Source organism: Pelodiscus sinensis, chromosome 1 (genome assembly GCF_052426305.1).
Source record: "Pelodiscus sinensis isolate ZL-2025 chromosome 1, ASM5242630v1, whole genome shotgun sequence".
Classification (NCBI taxonomy): Eukaryota; Metazoa; Chordata; order Testudines; family Trionychidae; genus Pelodiscus; species Pelodiscus sinensis.
In genome coordinates this window covers 79724875-79742816 of record NC_143052.1, presented here as the reverse complement: position 1 = coordinate 79742816, position 17942 = coordinate 79724875, and the positions used below count along the sequence as shown (strand labels likewise).

The window sequence follows — 17942 nt, the reverse complement described above, 5'->3', positions numbered from 1 at the left end:
AACAGAGAAAAGATTTGCAGACCTGCCTTGGGGGGGAGGAAGGAGAGAGGAGGAAAGCTGCCTCACCGAGAATGAAATTTAAATCAGTCCTCGCCCTCTAGGGCTGGGGGTGGGAGGGGAGAGATTTTGTGTTTCAGAGACATTTATGTACAATCAATCGTCCTCAGCCTGGTTTGAAGCGTCCCTCATTCATGCGGTCGAGGCAGCAGCAGGGGCGACCGGATATTTAACTAGCTACTTTCTGGAGTGTGGTCTTCATTGTACTTTTATTTCACCCTCGGCTGGAAACAAAGGGGGAAGGAGGGCTGGCGCTGGTAGTCGGCCTGTTCTCAATCCCCACAAGGGTATCCCCTCTACTCTTCGACGCCCTGAAACTGGGGAGCCGCACAATTCCTCCGCACGCCTTGCATAACCCGCTCCCCTTGAGAGTGTCTACTCCTCTCTGCCCCGCCTGTGCAGGGAGCTCCCCCTTGCTGCTTCCCTCCCCAGTGCAAGGAGCTCCCCCCCCCTCTGCCCTCCTCCCCGTCTGCCCGGTGAGCTCCCCCATCTGCCCCTGCGTGCAACAAGCTACCTGCGCGATCAGCACCTCCACTGCCCACCGGCCCTGCGCAGGGAGCTACCCCCGTGCCCGAGCTGCTCCCCCCGCCCCCAGGCACGGGGACGACGGAGGGGCTTAGAGGAGCGCAGCGCCCCACACCCACCTCCTCCCGGGAGAGAGGCTCACGGCAAAGTCACCGACCCGAGCCCGCCGGGCCCCATCAAACGCCTCGGCCCGGCCCACACACGTCATGGAAACAAGCACGTCAGCCCCCAGCAGCCAATCGGACAGGCGGAGGCGGGGAGAGCGACTGGCCCCGCCCACGCCTCCCCGTTCCCGCCGGAGGCTCCTCCCTCTCCTCCCCCATTGAAGGCGCCGCACGTCTGGAGCCCCTTCACCCGAGCGAGACCCCGTCATGTGACCGCCGGGACAGGGGGTAGGAAGCGGCGGTTGCAGCGTGGGGAGGGGGCGGCTCGGCGAGGAGCGAGCGAGCGCGTGAGTGAGTGAGTGAGTGAGTGGCGGGGGCCCGGCCGCTCCGCCCTGCGGCTGCCCCGCTAGGAGACGGTAGCGGTTACTCTGTGGGGCTGGGGCTCCGCGGCGCGGCGCGTGCTGCTGAGCCGGTGCTGGCGGGGGCCGAGCCGCAGCGTGGAGTGTTGGCTCCTTCCCTGTGAGGAGCCGCTGCCGGGGTGGGGCCGGGAGCCCCTCTTGTTCCCCCGCAGTCTGGAGGGCGCCGCAGGGCGGGGGCGGCTCGCTGGAGCAGGGCGGGGGACCGCGGGCACCTTGTGCGCCGAGCGGGTGGTAGCGGCAGATTCCCGGTGAGTCCCGCGGCTCGGCAGCGGCCGAGGTAAGCAGCTGGAGCATCAGCCGGCCCGGCCCCCGGCGGGGGAGCGCCCCTGCAGCCACCGGGGGCTGGGGCTGAGCTGCTGATGGGCGCGGAACCGGGGCTGCCTTTCGGCCGCTCGACACTGCTGCCGAGCTGTATGCGGGGCGCGCCGTGACCTTGAGGCGGCCGATGCGGGGGTCTCCCCCCGGCCAGGGCGCCCGCGCGGGGCGGGCGTGGCTGCCTCTCGGGCTGCCCTAGGGAGGGCTTGGGGTAAGCGCCGGCGTTGCTGTGACATATCATGCTGGGTGGGGTGATTGGCGCGGCTGCCCCTGCCCCCGGCAGCAAGGCGGTGCCCAGACGCCCTCCCTCTCCCCCCCCGCGTGCGGCCAGAGGTGCTTTTGGCACCGTGAGTCTCTTTCCCCCTCCCTCGTCCACACACCATAGGTGGTGCTTAGCCCCTGGTTCCCTGCCGGGTTAAGTAGTTGGGATTAGTCGTCTGCTGTTGCACAGCATGATCATCCCCAGCCAGCCTGCTTGCCAGCCCTGCACGGAGCCAGCTAGCCTCCGCTGGCCAGGGGTGAGGGAGACGGAGTCTGTAGCCGAGGGGGTCTCTGCCTTTGCAGTTACACCCGCAAACTCCTCTTCCCCTGCCTTCCGCAGCTTTGTCTCGTAAGCGACTCCCCAGTCCGGGCTAGTTGAGAGCAGGCAAAGAGGCAGACTCCCCCACCCGCCGTTTCGCTGTTCTCATTTATTAATGGCTAGATGGTCTGTGTATATCGATTCTGGACAAAGATGAAGACATCTGTGCAGCGCCTCTGAAATAGAGGGAGGACCAGTCAGGCTGCTTTTAGCAGCCTGCGGGCGGGCGTTTGTATGAGCACGGTGGTGTCGTGCTTGTCCCAGTTAGTAGCGGGAAGTGCCTCTAACGGTGGTGCTTGTATGACACTATCATCTTCAGCCCAAATGGTTATTATATGTATGTCACCTTTGGATGTTATACCACGTGAGTTTATGAAGAGGCCTTAATACTGGAGGATGATTGCTGCCTGTAGCAGAAGGGACTGCTTTTCATTCTGGAGTTGGAGGTGATGTGGGGCATTCAGAAGATGGTGACTGAAAATATTGTCACTCATATCTGAGCAATTTTATTTTCCTTACTGATTTGGAAGCCTGATAGGATTTCAGGAAGAAGCTTGTCTGGAAACCTAGCTGCTAAAGCTTGTTCCCATGACCTTGGGAGGCATTTCATTTATCACAGTTTTCCCTAGCAATGTAAGTGATTATTAAAATAACTAGCAGTGTCTTCTTTAATTTGACAAAACTAGGACATTTGAGGCTAAGAAATGTCCCTGATGTCTGTTTGACTAGCTATTAATGTAAGGTCTCTGAATAGTTGCCAGTTTTAATATGCTCTACACAGCCATCGTGAGTGTGAATTTAAGGACAGTGTTCTAAACTCAACATAAATTGTTACAGCGTAATAAGTTTCAGTGTTCAGTCTTTTGTTTCATTTTTTGTAAACTTTAAGAAAGGTGAAAGATCTACAGTAACAATTGCTGGAAGTATTTTAGGTTGACTTAACCCTCCCTCCCCTACAAAACAGACAAAAGAACCAACCCTAAAAATGAGTTGTGTGGTGCCTTCAGCATAAAACTAAACTTTGGGTAATTTTTTTCAAAAGCTACTTATCGAACTCAAAAGCTTATCTTGTAAACAAAGCATTAAGTGAACCTGGATTGCTTTAATTATATTCAAAGATCTTGCCCTTTAGCTTAAGGGAAGGGGTAACTAGTAGCTGGGCCCAAAAATGTGTTCTGGTAGACTCTTCAAGTCTCTCAGCAAAATTATAAAGCATATTTTGGGAGTGAAATCCAAATAAGATTGACCCTTTCAAAATTAATATCTCATTTTAAACAGAATACTTGTACTCACACATGAAATGCAGCAGTGTGTGTGTGGGGGGGGAGCTTATCTTAAAACACAGTATCTTTCAGTTAATGTTTGCAGGTTCTGTAGTTGAGAGTTTAAAAAATTTAAATGACCATAATAGTTTTATTTGCAATTTTTTTTCTGTTGCATTTAGAAAGTTACTGTCATCTTAGTGCTATCTTATAGCTAGTTCTGCACAACTTATCACTATTTAGAAAGTTTTTCAGAAACTTGTTCACATTTTGTATTTATGATATTTGGAATAAGTGAAACTTTTTGTATATCCTTAAACCATTGTGACAGTCTCGGCAGAAATGGCTTCCATCATACTAAACCTTAATACTTGTGGCATAATGAATGGAAACTTTTTTAGTGCATAAGTAGAGGTATTCACTGAATAGTAGAGCACAAAAATAGCTTTTTAAAAACAATCCCTGCCTTTAATACTGTATGTGAAAGTGTAGACTTTGAGCCAGCACTGTGGGGTGCTTACTCGTTTCCCTTTACTTGTAGAGGGCTACTGTGATGGTAGTTGGGGCTTTTCACATGAGTAAAATTTCCAGTTGTGCTCAAGTAGTAGGGGACTAATATGGCCAAACCACCACTAATGTGAGGAAAAACACCTTTCCCCCCTATGCAGTATGCCATTGTATCCCAGTTCTTAACAGCAACACCTTACTATTCTAGTTAAATTCCTATTGAGCAGACCATCAAATATGCTGCTTTTGTTGTGAATAATTGAGACTACAAACTGATCTTCACTTTTGATGCAAGTGAGCTATAATTTATAGGAAATTGTGCTCTACCTGATTATTACTATTTTTCTGAGTATTACCATGATCTTCATCGGTTACCTAAAATGTGCTTAGAAATTTAAAGTGGAGTCTTATCTCGTGTCACTATCTCTTAATTCATAGGCAATATAGGTAGAACCGGTCAGCTGTTACATTTGGGGATTTCAGTTGTTGCATTATGGTTTAATAGGTTTTTTTGGCTGAACTTTGGAAAAATGCTGTAAGACCCCGCTAAGGTAAATTTGTAAGTTCATTATGTTTAGAGTTGTGTTGCATTTGAAGCTCTTCCTATTGTAAACATACACAACACATGTACAATTTGGCTAGACAAAAAGGCAGAGAGAACCTACCAGTATTCAAAAGATGGGAATGATAAGGAAGGAGAAGAAATTGAGGTGAGTCTGTAATATGATCTAGAGAACTGAGATAAGAGTGAAGGAAAAGCTTTAAAATTAGCACAAAGCCCACCCCATATAATTAAGGAACTACAGGACTTGGGAGCAGTATACCTAAGGGATGTGCTAGAAATTACACTGCTTGGATTGGGTAAAACAGTCAAGTATTTCCTATGGCATAGTCTTCTGTGTTGGGGCATAGATGTACAAGATAATCTGTAGTCTTCTCAAGCTCAGAATTTTCTCATTAACAAATGCTTAATGCTATTAATATTTACTCTATTAGACAACTGAAATGTCACTGACTTCAGTATATTAAACTTCAGATATTTGGGGGTGCAAATTTTTGGTGAATATTAATCTCAATAAAAACATGCAACAAACAAGAAGTGATACCTACATTGTTCAAAAATGTATAGTATTACAGTAAACCAGCATTAAAATGCTTACCCACTAATTTAGTAAATTTACAAAAGTGAGCTAAGAAATTCTCAATCTTGTTTCATATAATGAATATTTCTAAATAGATTTTTTTCAGGGAATACATTATTGTACTTTACTGTTTTTCCTTAAAATGATGAAATGTAAAAAGGATGCATATTCTTAAATGTATTTTATTTTGTTAACTGAAACAGGTTCCAGCTCAAAGTAAATTAACAGAGGAGGGTAAGCAGACTGTTTGTCTCTAGGATTATAAATGCCAAACGATATGACAAGAGAATTTCTCATGTGCTAACTGAAGAGATTGGCAACAAATTTGCTCCAAAAAAGAGATCCAGTACCGTATTAAATTAAAATTTTATAACAGCTGGGCTCTACTAATCTTAAGAACTTGCTTCTATAAATCCATTGTAAAAGAAGCAGATGGATAAATTAAACTGTTGAATTAACATCCCATAACCAAACATCTTTCTATCCTTGTGTGTGTTTTTAAATCAACTAGATCACTGTGGTTTTTTGTTTATGAATTGAGATTAGCAGTTTCTAGTAATCTACTGTGCTGGTCCCAGAACTTGCTCATCTTAGAATGCGTTTGAGAGCTATAACCTTAAACTGATTTACCATACTGAATAACTTCACCTTTGAAGATACCAGGTTCTTTCATTTTGTTACACTATTGGTTAATGTTAAAATAAGGGGAAATATCTACTGCTTATCCTGTTTTATCCCTCTGGCTTTACAATGAAATAAATACTGCTGCTTATTGAAAGCCCAGTGCTTCAATCTAAAAATCAGGTGGCTTGTTTAGAATTATTAACACTGAAAATTCTACATGAGATCACTTTTGTTACTTATTTCCTTGAGTGATGAAATATTGTATGGGTGACACACTCTTGAAACTTGGACCATGATTTTTAAAATAAGCTGTTAGGATTATTTTCTTATTCGCCATTCCTCTGTCTTTGCCAAACAATAATTCTGGGGGACGGGAGAAGACAAAAGTTGCTGTGGCCTACTTTTTTTTTTTTTTTTTTAAACCACGCAACTTATAGTAAGGGGACCTGAGCACTACTAACTCAATCTTCAATCTACTTGTGTCTGTCTCTAGAATAAGAATGGATTCAGTATCTCTGTGGAACATGGAACAGCAATTCACGGCAACATTATACAGCAGTTTAGATGACATAAAATTGTGGTGGGGGGGAAGGATTATACAATGAATGCATTATGGTGACAGAACTTAGGAAGACTCAGTCATCTAACTTGCCTTGTACCTGGGATAGCATGTTTATACATGAGATCATTAACTCTTACATCAGATGCCAAACAATAGGCAGGGACTGGTCCCCATGATGTTTTTGTGTAGCTTTCCTAACAGTAGTAGGTTTTTTCCAAAATACAAGAACTAACATTTGAGTTGCTAGCCCTTTGACTGCAGACACCCTTCCCAACTTGAACTGAGTGAAACTAATGTTATATCTGCCTAAGTAATTGTTTGAGGATGTCTGTAGGAATGAATTCTGCTGCCCTTGATAAGTCTGACTTTTTATGCCAAATGGTGGTACAAAATGTCAGTGTTAACTTCTTAATGATTTCATGGGTGATAGCATGTAGGAGTGGAACTCACTAGATTAAGAGTTGGAAGTTCCTGCAGGGAAGAGTATAGTAGTCTAAAGAATAAGGAAGAGTGATGGGAAGAGAGGGTAGAAATAAGGATGTATATCTACTGATGAATGTGGCATAGTACAGAAGAAACAATAGCTAGATTTTTTTTTTTTTTTCTAAATGGATACCATCTCCTCCCCTTCATTTCTGTTCAAACTTCTTCCTGATATCAGTTGGCATTCCATTATGTTTGAGGCTTTTAGTTCTGAAGTTGTGCCATGATTTACAGTCCATAATTAAACTTCCATTCTTGCTTCCAAATATTTGACATTCCTGCTGGACCCCATTTGTTAGGAGCTTGCTTAAAATCCATTTTGAAAATTAGATTTTTTTTTTTTTTTTTATCGGTGACTCCCAGCATCGGTGACTCCCAGGCATATTGGCTTTACACTGACTTGGAAGAATACTACTTTCTGAAGCACCTGAGACTGCTTACTTCACTACTTGGGAAGGCTAAATATAAAGTTTATAGTATCACTTTGAACCCTACAGTGATGTTTTGAGGATTTTTAAATATACAGTGTGTGTAATATACACATTATATTCATACAAAATCTTGTATGTATACAGTCCTTTATAGATTGGATGTTACTTGTGCTTTCAGATGAACTGAGACATAGCCCTTCATCCATGCAGATGTGTCAAGAACCTGATACCTTCCAAGTTGTTACTTACAGGTGGAATACTTTGTTATATCACAGTTATGAATACAATAATCCCCAGATAGGCATAGAAAATATTCACCACCCCCAAATACGCATAGATGGAGCCTATAATCCGTTACCATTGCTTGTGACCTTACACCTTCACTTCAAGATAAGATGGCAAGAGAAAATACTACATTATTCAGTTCTGATCACCTGGTGTACAGTGTCTGATCTATGGAGCAGGGACTCTATTTGCCTCAGATTCCAACAGTGCTGAACAGAAATACTTGACCGACAAACTTTTCACTACTCTTAATATCTAAAAAGAGGGGGTTATTTAGCCACTGTTGCTATATGCTTCTCAGGTTGTTAGAATCGAGATGCTGAATGGTCATGTTGATCTTTTGTCATCTTCGCTTCATATGCCTTTTTTACTGAAATATTCCAGTTGGCTTGTCAGACATCACTTCTGAAGTCTTACACAACTTAAATATAGGGGTTTGTGATTAATACCTTGAAGAACCTTGGTGCATAGGTGACTTGGAGTGCATAAAAGCATGCAATGATAGAAGTGCAGCCAGGCTATAATTGAGTGAGTAGTGCTGTCTGATGGAGAAGTTGCTGCTGCAGCATGAGGTGCAAAGTGGACTCACTTCCCACTTACTGCCTTACGCTTTTTCCAGCCCAGTGCAGCAGAGAGGTTAAGTTGAATAGGGCCCAGTGATGAATTAATGCAGCCTTGCTCCTAATATCTCCAGTTAAAATAAAGATAGGCTATGCTTCTCTCCCCCCCCCCCCCCCCCCCCCCCCCCCCCCCCAGTGATTCTTGGCTTTCCTCAATAATAATGGTGTTTTTCTCAGAGTTTTGAAGCTGGTGTACAAACACTTTACATAATTTCCCCCTTGAGTTGAAGGCTGGAGTGAGAATGTGTTAAATATCTGTTTGGATGCTTTCATCTACTTGATCTTGATCAATAAGGCAAAAATTCTGATTTCCCTATAGCACTGATCACGGCACTGGTAGTGTTGGTTAATCCTCTTGTGCCAATGTATTGATCAGGTGTCATTGTTGATGAGAGTTCCTTTGTCTGCAAATGCTTGAGTCTGTAAATAGAATTAGAATTAAGACATTTAAATGCAATCTTAAATCTCTATAGTTACCAAAAAACTTTCTAATCTTCTGCCAAAGGGCTCTCATGAAGTTCTCCAGGGTGCTCTTTTTCCTTCTCTCCTGTGGGCAAATATCCATTAGGAACATTAGTAAGTAGACCTATACTAATACACTTTTTTTTCAGTTTGCTGGCAATTCCAATTTTTGGAGGGGGGGGGGGTTGTATCAAAACCACTTCTTAAAATTTCCAGTAAATCAGAAAACATCTAGTTTGAGCAGACCTAGACATTTCTTGTTTCAATTTCAGGTGCTCCTCCTAAAGCAAAAGATTAGATTCTAGGGATGTTAAAGGGGGCAGTTGGGTAACTACTGAAATCTCAGTGGTTCCACATTTACATGTACTCGCAGTGTGGGGTGGCAGCTGGCTCCTGCCTGTAGCCTCACTCCCAGAGAGCTTCCTGCTCTCACGTGCTGCTTGTTCTGGTACAAAGCCTGCAATGTAGTGGCAGCTGGCTCCCCGGGAAGGGGCAGGAGCTTGCATGTAGCTCTTCATGGTAACCAATAAGCTCAGGCTTATTGGTTAACTTTTCAAACAGTTCTAATGTTACATCTCTATTAGATTCCTCAGATGGCTGGAGGGTAAAAAGATGACTTTATGTGTTAGCCTATCATTTAGGGTATTCACCTGTGGTGTAGGTGGGGGGGAGGGCGGAGTAGTTTTTGCCCTCCCCTTCCCCTGTACTTGATGTGGAGAAGGCATTTGAGCTTGGGTTTTCCACAGTGTAAGAGACTACCCTAGCTACAGAGCTACTTCAGTTGGCTTTTCTTTCCTTGTCTCAATGATTCATCACTGTTGTGACAAATACTACAAATTGCCCATATGTATGATCATCACCATTGGCTATATATTCTGTGAAAGAGTGTCTCATGAGGGATGGAGGACCACTGTTTGCCCACCCTTCCATCCTCCCTCCCCTCTCCATAACTCATATAGCTTGATGCCTATGGGATTTTCCTGCAGCCAGGGAGACCAAGTTCAAATATCCATTATTGGAGAAACAAAGGAATCTAACCTGGGCCTCCATATTCCTGGTAAGTCACCCAACCATTGGAGCTAGTTTTGTGAGTTTTAGCTCTGCATCTACTTAGCAAATCACTTGGTGATTGCAGGCCAGAAAGTCAACGTTTTGACACTCAAAATCTTGATCAAACTGCCCCAAAAGGAGTAAACATAACATTAGTGAGTTTGACACTTCTTCCAGCCAATAAACCACTTGTTGAAAAACTTCACCCAGCTGTATTGGTAGAGGCATTAAATATGGTTTTAAGTAGTTTGAAGTGCCACTCTGTACCTTATCCTGTTAGCTATCAAATGATTTCTAAAATGATAGACATTTGGGTATATGTAATAAGGTCTTGCTGTCTGAATAGTAATAGAAATGTAGCTGTGTTAGTCTGGTGTAGCTGAAGCAAAATACAGGACTATGTAGCACTTTAAAGACTAACAAGATGGTTTATTAGATGATGAGCTTTCGTGGGCCAGACCCACTTCCTCAGATCAAGTAGTGGAAGAAAATAGTCACAACCATATATACCAAAGGATACAATTTAAAAAATGAACAAATATGAAAAGGACAAATCACATTTCACAACAGGAGCGGGATGGGGGGGGGGGGGGGGGGGAAGGAAGGTAAGTGTCTGTGAATTAATTATATTAGAGGTGGGGAGAGTTAGATGTCTGTGAGCTAATGGTATTAGAGATGATAATTGGGGAAGCTATCTTGGTAATGGGTCAGTCTAGAGAAGTTTGCTAGCACTAATAGGATAGGGAAGCAAGTGGAAGATAGAGCAAGTTGCCAATACCCTTTTCTACAGTTACCTATCTTGAGAGGGTAGATATATTAAGTAAAACACAGCGCTGAGTAACTTAATATACATGTGTCCAAGAGTTATTTTCTCAAGGGAACTGCTTTTACAGTGTTCAATCCTGTGGGCCCTTCATTATTGAGCTAGTGCAGTGTCCATAAGTCTGATTCCTTTAATCAGGAATGGGGAACTCCAACGGCCAGAGGTGGCCCACACCTTGCCTGGATCCAGCCCCTGAGGCTCATGGCAGGTAGGGCCCAGCATTGGGGAGCCCACATTGGTGCTCCAGCTTCCCCTATCTTCCCCTCTTCTCTCCTCCCCCCACCCCTCCGCACTACCACACCTTGCGGTTGGAGCGCGCAATCTACAGGGCATTCCTGCTATAAGTCACCCTGGTATATAACTGTTCTGCACTAAAGTCATGGACGCTTGTAGGAAATTGTATTCTAAGTCCTCCCATTCCCTGCTCTTCAGTTGCACAAAAATTTTTTTTTGCACAAATGGAAGTAAGCAGTGGGGAGAAGTTCCCCGCTTCAAGTTCTTTTTAAGTCCACAGTTTTAAAAAAAAACATATCTTGGTATTAGTGAGAACTGCCTTTATTAGGCTGGGACCCCTCCCCCCAGGCTCTGGAGTGAGAAGGGACTGTGGGGAGTGTCTTTCTCCTTCTCAGTCAGGGCCATATTGGTGAGGGTTTGTTTTCGTTTGCTTCTCAATTGTGTGTGGCTTGCAACTGATTTTTTTTTTCTGTGGGTGGGTGCCCCAGAAGCAAAAAAGTTCCCCATTCTTGCCTTTAATATTCTTGGGTAGAATGGGGTTGCCTCATTTTCAAACTTAAATTTTTATTGGTATTAAATCAGGCATGAAATGGTCTCTAGAGCATGCTGCTGTATTGTTACAAAGGAATGCCTAAAGAAAGAGGTGTGTGAGGGGGAGAGGGATCATAAGTTTCACATAACTCAATTCTAATTTGTACATTGCCCCAATCTATGTACTGAACAATTTTACTGATACATAGCATTTACAGAAGTTTGAGTGGTTGCTCCATTCAAGACAGTGGTCCCCAACCTTTTGGGGCTGCCGCATGCCTGGGGGCAGGGGCCGTGCATGCGCTGTGCGCACCCGGGCCGGCTCTGGTCACTAGGCGGGCGCGCACAAATGCCCCGGCGGGCGCCATGGCACCCGTGGGCACTGCGTTGGGGACCACTGATCTAAGAAGTGGGTTGTGCTCATGAAGGCTCATGATACTATATTCATTTTTTCAGTCAAGGTGCTACAGCACCACTCTTCTGTATAAGGGGTAGTTAAGGCTTTTAAAAGCTGGGGAGATGTGGGAAGCAACTTTCAGTTTGAGAAAAGGCTGGATGTTAAAAATCTGTTTTTAAAAAAAAAGTTGATCAAACATGCATATTCTATATTGTGGAATTAAAAAAAAATGAAGTCAGCAGTTAATATTTTAGCAATTGTTGCAGGCTGCTTTCACACTTAAACTGTCTAAAACCAATGGAGTGTCTCCAGCTTCTTTTTTTAAACTGGAGAAAACACCATTCATAGTCTTTCTCTGGATAAAATGAAGTGTACTTCAGTTTAAATAGATGGAAAAACGGGTATAAGTTTAAAATATAGTAAATGAGGTTTAAACTAAAGTGTATCCACATGGCTTTGCTTTGGTTTAACTAAACTGATTTAGAGTAACACCTTTTCAAAATAAACAAGCCTTTTCAGGCATGCAGAACTGTTTAACTGGTCTTACTGGTCAATTATTTAAATTGATCTAGTTAAATAAGTGTGAACTTAAACAAATTTAACCCTTATTGAACATGCTAAACCAATTTAAGCAAGGTTAAATCTGTTACATTTTTCAACACTCTTATAGACTAGACAAGGTCTTGGCCAAGTCAGTAATATCTAACTTTTTTCCCTGTGTAACCATAAGTTTTGGAAACTCAAACCAAAAGCTTGTATTTGCTAAGGGGTATATCAAATAGCTAAGTGAATGCGAATAACTAGGAACTTGCATCTTAACTTTTTAAATTGAAGATGGCGTGGATTATAAATCCTGCTTGCCTAGGAGTGTCTCACCGTAGGTATGATGACACTAGTTTTTTAAATCTGTACCAGTCTCTTGAGATGAGTTTTTAAGAAATTAGTTTTTTGATTGATCATTCAGTAATTATAGAAGACCTAGCATGTGTAAGAGATTCTTCCTGCTCTTGCATTGTCAGCAGAGGCACTCAGCTGGAGGCCCAAGACACTGAAAGAAAAGAGGGGCGGAAGAGAACTGCTGGCACTCACTTTTGATACTCCTTTTATCACTGAGCACCTTTCCTCTCTCCCCCCCCCCTTAGTTTAAAGTAACTCTGATCATTCATCTACGAAGCCTGTATCTCTCCCTAGGATTAAGGGATGGATTGGTATTTGTGGTGGTAGTACGTTTTTGCAAGTGAGCAATTGACTTTTAAGGCTCTTTTGTTTCACTGTGATCTATCGAGTGCTGTCATAATGCTAGTTTAAAGGGAACCTTGGTTAGGAACTTGGTAATCGTACTCAAACAATCTAAGGTTGTCTGCGACTTTTCTACAAAAAATACTATGCTAACTTCAGCTACCTTCTTTATCAAACTGATTTCCAGTGCCTGAAGTGCTACTGATGGGGACCTGAGGGGTTTTGAGCTTCTAAAATGGTATTAAAATACCATTTTAGCATGCAGCCTGGTTAGTCTAAAACTAACACAACTTGAGTATCTTTGTATTTGAGGAATCTTTAAAAAATGCTGCTTTTCTGAACATCAGAGTTAAAACGTAGAGAGGTAAGACAATAAGTTTGTAAGCATATTGAATGTCTGATAAAATGCAATGCATTGGAGAAATAAAACTAAGAGTAGATTCTGGTATTTACTAGGTTTAATCAAATTACTACAATGCTACCTTCTTGTAAGTTAGGATTTGTTTACAATTACAGTGATGTTGGAATAGTGAAGATGTCACCTATGGTGACAGGAAGCTTCCGGTGGGCGTAGGTATTCCATCTCCTTGAAAGGTAGTAGCTATGTTGACAGGAGATGCCCTCCCATCAACATAGCACTGTCTAATCCAAGGGATCGGTTAGTATAATTTTTCACACCCCTGAGCAATGCAGTTTATCCTGACATAAGTTTGTAGTAGTAGACAAAGTCTGAGTTGGACAGCTGTTTCATTGAGAAACCTACTTCAAGCTCTTCACAACTAGGTAAAAGTAGCTGAGCAACTAAATATGCCACTCACTCCTGAGGGGATTCTGTCTGATTGGGCCTGCAGAAAAAACCTCCCTCACCTGAATTCCTATGCTTTTCTGCAGGGAACCTGTATATGTGTGTGCATTCCCCAAAGGCAAGGTATGGAAAGCAGATAGGGTTATGCCACTGGTTTTCCCTCTTCCTTCCCCCATTTCTGCAAACAGAGAGCTGCCAAGCTGAAAGAGGTTGATTGTTGCCTCTTGGACCCTAGAACTAGTCAAGATCACTCTGTTCTGGGAGCTTTTCTCTTTTTTTGTGCAACAGTGAGTGCCAGGCCCAACAGTGGAGCTGAGTATAGAAGGGGTGGGGTAATGAGGCAATGGGCCATGTAAGAGGATGGGAGGAAGAGAGGAATATGGGTGTGAGAAATGGATGGAGAAGAAAAGGGAATAGGAGAATCTTGGTTGGGGAGAGAGGGTGGAGGAGGAGCAGGCTCCCAGCATGTGGCATCATCTTGACGGTAGCTGAGGTTCCTTGTTAAACAGGCCCGTTGCATTTTCAGTCTGACAAGCTCTATCCTCTACACTTGGACCCCTCTAAGCCCTTTATCTCACTGATCCCCAAGCAGTTGCACTTGGACCCCGACCCTCACTAGCTCACTCCCCCAGCACCCAGGCCTTCATAGAGCTTCCCATACTCGGACCCATTTCTGAATTTCTTACCAGTTAGACTTCAGTGTAATCTTCCACTTCAAGGCAGCCAGTGGCCTATACTCCCCCTGTCATGCTGGAGCCACACTTATTTGAGATAATTTATGGTATTTTGCAGAATTTTAAAATATTGTGCACATTGTAGGGCTTTGCTTTTCTTAAAATTTGTTTTAACCCTTCCTTTATGGTCCAAGTGTCTAAGAGGGGTTTTGGTGTGCAGCTGCTAATCTAATGGCATAGACCTTAGTAATAGTCCTAGACATTAATTTAAGGGCTACTGTGTTTTTTGGATTAAACATCTAACTAGCAGTGAAGACCATGTGGTTAGAAAAGTTTTCTTGTGATTTTTACTAACCTGTGGGTGATTACTCATAAAACAGTGCAGCACAAACTGTACTTGGAGTGTAGTCTTGGATACTTCAAATATTAATGCTTTCAAGTGAGAACTTAGAATAGCACTTTGTGAATTGCTACCAATAGCAGATAAATATGGAAATTCATCTTTGAGAAGTTCCCAAAACGTCATTTAGTAAGGCCAGCAGGTATTTGCTTATATGATCACTCTTACCAGGTGAAATATAACCAAAGTGTGCTGATTTCTGTTGTCTTAATACTGTCTGCCAAACTGATTAATTCAATTAACTGAATAAATAGGTTTACCTCTGTCACTTAGGTGTTCGTGAACTTAGTCACTGTTATCCATTCTCCTTGTACTGAAAATTATTAGACGTAAACAATAATTTAGCTTCACATTTACTTAGAACTTCTGTTTCTATGCAATCAAAACAGTGAAAAAACTTGCAGGTAAGCTTCTCTGAAAGTACAAAAAGTATTTGTGGGTTTTTTTATTATAACATTTAGCCACTTTGAATGCAAAAGTTGATCTGCTTTTCTACTTAACATCCATATATTCCTTTATCACCTTTCCCCTAGACCAGTGTTTCCCAATTTTATTTGGCCCCGGAACCCTTTTAAACGCAAAAGAATTTCGCGGAACCCCTAATAGTCTAATGTATGGAGCTGAAAAAGTAGACCACTGATAAGTAAGAATAATAATAAAGAAATGCTAAACAAGGTAGTGAGATCAACATTTAGTTCAATTGCACATATTTAAAAACAAATCACATATCAATTTTTTAAAACATAAAATGTTATTGTAGTGGAATTTTCTTGCTGAACCCTTGTTTGTCACTGCACGGAACCCTAGAGTTCTGTGGAACACCATTTGGGAAACACTGCCCTATACAAACATGAAACAGGACTATGTAGCACTTTAAAGACTAACAAGATGGTTTATTAGGTGATGAGCTTTCATGGGCCAGACCCACTTCCTCAGATCAAATAGTGGAAGAAAATTGTCTTCCACTATTTGATCTGAGGAAGTGGGTCTGGCCCACGAAAGCTCATCACCTAATAAACCATCTTGTTAGTCTTTAAAGTGCTCCATAGTCTGGTGTAGCTGAAACAAACAGGACTAACACGGCTACATTTCTATCACTAGACACACATGTGCTTAATGTTACGTGAAGAACTTGCAGTAACAACCATTATCTGTACTGTGAGCTACAGTCATTTTGTCTAAATGCAGAAGTTGACTTCAACTGGTTTTAGTTAATCTTATATAATTGTAAGTTTAAACAAGTACAGAGATCAGCATGAATGTTCTGGTGTTGTCTAAATACAAAATTGTACCAGTTTAAAGTGTAGTTCTAAAGTTTAAATTTCTGTAACTCTTGTGTTCTTGAGGAATGGGACAAGAGAATAGATAAGTTTCAAGGATTTCAGAGGGGTAGTACCTGAGTTAGTCTGTAACAAGAAAAACTTAGTCTGACAGCACTTTAAAGACTAACAAAACATTTAGATGGTATCATGAGCTTTCGTGAGCACAAGTTTTCAAGAGTAATTTGTTGTTGCAATTCTAATTAAAAAAATACTTTCGACAATATTGTCTTAACTCCTGAAAAGGGGGGTGGAGACGGGAGTGAATGACAACACATAACTTATCCCTATATGTATAAAGGCCTTTGTGGCATCAACTTTTTCTGTGGTCCTCACCCTTCTCAAAGCACTAATTTGGAGAAACACCACAAGGGCGTAGATCTTCATATTTGAAAAGGAGCTGTATTTTAATACAAAACTATAATTAATTTCCTGAAAAAACATAAAGGATACAGTCTAATTCAAATTTCCTCTGCTTTTTGCTGCCTTGAATGCTACAGAACAGTACAGCCACTCCCCAAGTTGCGAACAGTCGAGTTACGACCGTTCGCACTTACGACCAAAGCTCCCATGGAGCGGTCGTAAAGGCGGTCCCCGAGTTACGAACGCGACCCGCGCTTACGAACAGCGCGGTCGCGTGTAACTCAATGGGGTCCAAGTTACGAACAGTTCGAGTTACGGATCAAGTGTTGGTCCGTAACTTGTTCGTAACTCGAAGAGTGGCTGTAATGTAAGAGAATCAGGATATGAAAGTTTGCAGGCTGGAAGGGGAGGAAAGCATAAATACTTATGTCTGAGTCCTGCATGTATAATCTAATGTGTAAACTCAAGGGCTTTTAAAACTACTTTCAACATAGTGGCTTTCAAAAAAAATTTAATGAGGGCTTGGGATTGTCAAACCTGTGGAGCTAATGGTTCACAAACTCCCACATTGCTGACCTCCTAAGCAGTCACCTCCCCCAATTTGAGAATTAATGTTCTTAACATGATAGTTTTCCTAACTTGCTTTACCTTTCAAAAAGAGAAAGGCAGCAAGTTACTTTATGAAGACTATCGGCTGTCACCCCAAGAAAAACACACCATCTTACTTACTGCTCACTGGGTGCAAACTGCTGACCTATACTTACAATTTTGAGTGCAACTGTAATTACAGATGGGTGAGCTGGCATCCACTATTCTGTCATAGTGGCTGTAACCCCAGATTTTCACTCCATGTTGCACAAATACTTGTTCTCAGTTTCCTAACTCTATTGTTACAACTGTATTTAAACCATCAAGCATTGGGGACCCTGTTTTTCTTGCTGAGCAAACAGGAAGATGCTTCCTGCCCCAGATAGCTTTAAGTATCTAACAAGATGCACCAAATAACTTAAATAGGGTGGGATGACAAAATAAAATAGTGGAATGAGCATGCTCAACGTAGTATGTTGCAGTCTCTGATCATTACCTGCTTAGCCATTAACAATATTTTGGTACCGGAACTTCCTTAAGGATATTTGTTACTGATTTGAGGATAGATTTATGGAAAAAAATCTAAGTATTTTTAACTTAGAGGCAGAAGCATAAACTTCAGTCTTTGCTGTAAAATAAATCAAGAACTTTTGTGATCAGCTTTCATCTTTATCCTGGGTTGCTTTGGCTACCATTTTTTTGCATTATTTTTGACAGCTCACTTGCATTTAATACTGTTACTCCTATTTCACATGAAGTCATAAGGATAAGCTTTCTCCTCATTCTTTTTTTTTTTTTTTCCTTTCCTTCTGGCAGTTCTGCTGCTTTTGCTTTCTTTTACATTCCTTCTGTCTCACTCAAACTGCTATGTAACATTCTGATTTCTAATATTCTGTTCCTTCTGTTACAGGAGCATCTCCCAGAATGCTCTTAGCAGTCTGAATTAGGAATGTAAAATGTTAACCAGTAAGCATTGAGCTTACTGTTGTTCCCCCCCCCCCCCCCCCCGTAAGTCTCACTGGCTGCCCAGAGCCAGCGGGCCAGGGTGGGGCACTCTCTCTAGTATCAGTTACTAGTTAAATGATATTTTAACTGTTTAAATGGTTACTTTTAAAGTGACATTTACATCCCTAGTCTGAAC

General features: G+C 42.5%; 1 protein-coding gene across 7 annotated transcripts in view; it reads left to right on the top strand.

The window, feature by feature from the left end:
- The first annotated feature begins 853 nt into the window (after positions 1-853).
- The window catches only part of ATP2B1 (ATPase plasma membrane Ca2+ transporting 1), a 120214-nt gene continuing 103125 nt past the window's right edge, over positions 854-17942 (top strand). For 3 of the 7 annotated variants that reach the window (XM_075932896.2, XM_075932887.2, XM_089780207.1), the window contains exon 1: positions 854-974. The gene's annotated coding sequence lies outside the window, so the exon portion shown is untranslated. Of the gene's footprint in view, positions 975-1011; positions 1034-1054; positions 1383-1422; positions 2634-17942 lie in introns of those variants that run through there. The other 4 variants (XM_075932893.2, XM_075932892.2, XM_075932888.2 and 1 more) reach the window with 4 other exon arrangements.